The sequence below is a fragment of the Sorex araneus genome, chromosome 2, assembly GCF_027595985.1.
Source record: "Sorex araneus isolate mSorAra2 chromosome 2, mSorAra2.pri, whole genome shotgun sequence".
Taxonomy (NCBI): domain Eukaryota; kingdom Metazoa; phylum Chordata; class Mammalia; order Eulipotyphla; family Soricidae; genus Sorex; species Sorex araneus.
In genome coordinates, this window is record NC_073303.1 from 139,944,529 (window position 1) to 139,946,207 (window position 1,679).

Here is a 1,679-nt window from a genome sequence, read left to right on the forward strand (position 1 = left end):
GAGCGATAGCACAGCAGGTAGGGCATTTGCCTTGCACGCGGCCGACCTGGGTTTGATCCCCGGCATCCCATATGGTCCCCCAAGCACTGCCAGGAGTAATTCCTGAGTGCAAAGCCAAGAGTAACCCCATGAGCATCGCTGGGTGTGACCCAAAAAACAACAACAAAAAAAAAAATTAGGAAGCCCTGCTCTAAGAGACAGTCCAGAATTTAATTTTTGTTTGGTTGGTTTTTGGCCACATCCAGTTGTGCTCAGGGCTTTGTCCTGATTCTTCACCCAGGTATAACTCCTGGCAAGGCTCAGGGAACCCAAAAATGGAACCCAAGTCAGCCATATTCATGAAAAACACCCTATCCACTATACTATCCCTTTGGACCAACAATCCAGTTTTTTTTTTTTTTTTGGCTTTTTGGGTCACACCCAACAATGCTCAGGGGTTACTTCTGGCTTGCACTCAGGAATTACTCCTGGTGGTGCTTGGCGGACCATATGGGATGCCGGAAAATTGAACTCAGGTCGGCTGTGTGCAAGACAAATGCCCTACCCACCGTGCTATTGCTCTGGCCCACAATCCAGAATTCTTAAGGAGATTTCTGCAGTTACCCTGCTTACTACCCTGGCAACTGTGACAAAACTTGTTTAGATACCTTGAGATAACTTGATATTTTCTGTAACTTCTTTAGCTTAAACTAGTTCAAGGCAGTTTCTGTTGATAGGGAAATGGGCACACACAGACCTCATCTTGTAGCGGAAGCCCAGTGGGACCCTCCTGATCATGTTCCGCACATGACTGCAGATGGTGCAGACCGTAGCCAGTTCTTTTCGATTCCCCCACCATTTATCAACCCGGAGCTTCTTCTTCTTGCCGAGGGGGCGGAGCTCCACATTGATGTGGTTGAATTCCCTCTGCAGGGTGCCTCGGGGGGCCCTTTACGATGACCGTGTGGCCCTTGAAGGATATGTCCACATTCTTGGGAATGTCGATGGTCTGGTTGCTGAGGATGGTCTTCATCCTTGCAGTAGATACGGCAAAAAGAGCTGGAGGATAGCACAGAGCAGGGCATTTGCCTTGCACGCACCACTCTCAGCTGACCCAGGTTCGATTCCTCCACCCTCTCGGAGAGCCCAGCAAGCTACCAAGAGTATCTCGCCCGCATGGCAGAGCCTGGCAAGCTACCTGGGATGTATTCAATATGCCAAAAACAGTAATAAGTCTCACAATGGTGACGTTACTGGTGCCCACTCAAGCAAATCGATGAGCAACAGGATGACAGTGACAGTGACAGGCAGTTTCTGTTGTTGGTAATTAAGAGGCCCTGATCTAAGCGAGTGGAGAGTAAGGTAGGACACTAACAAACTCCCCTGATGATGCTCACTGTGGGGAGTAAATGAAGGAAAGGCATACATACTTGTGTGACTTGAGTGTCCCACTTCATTCAAATAAGCAATTATTCTCTTGGGCTGAAGGATCATACAGAATAGAAAACGTACCTTGCACACAGCTGCAGAGACAAACCCGGGTTGGAATCCCAACTACCACATGTGCTCCCTGAGGACCGCCAAGGGCTGCTCCAGAGCAGAGTAAGGAACATAGGCTCCCCTGAGCACTGCCAGACATCGCTCCTGAGCAGTCAGGAATGAGAGCAGTTTGGCCTTATCTTAAATGAAGAAAGGATAAG

At 49.0% G+C, this 1,679-nt stretch overlaps 1 pseudogene; it reads right to left on the reverse strand.

The window, feature by feature from the left end:
- Nucleotides 1-461: 461 nt before the first annotated feature.
- On the reverse strand, nt 462-1,548 carry LOC129402318 (60S ribosomal protein L9-like; annotated as a pseudogene).
- Between the last annotated feature and the right edge of the window lie 131 nt (nt 1,549-1,679).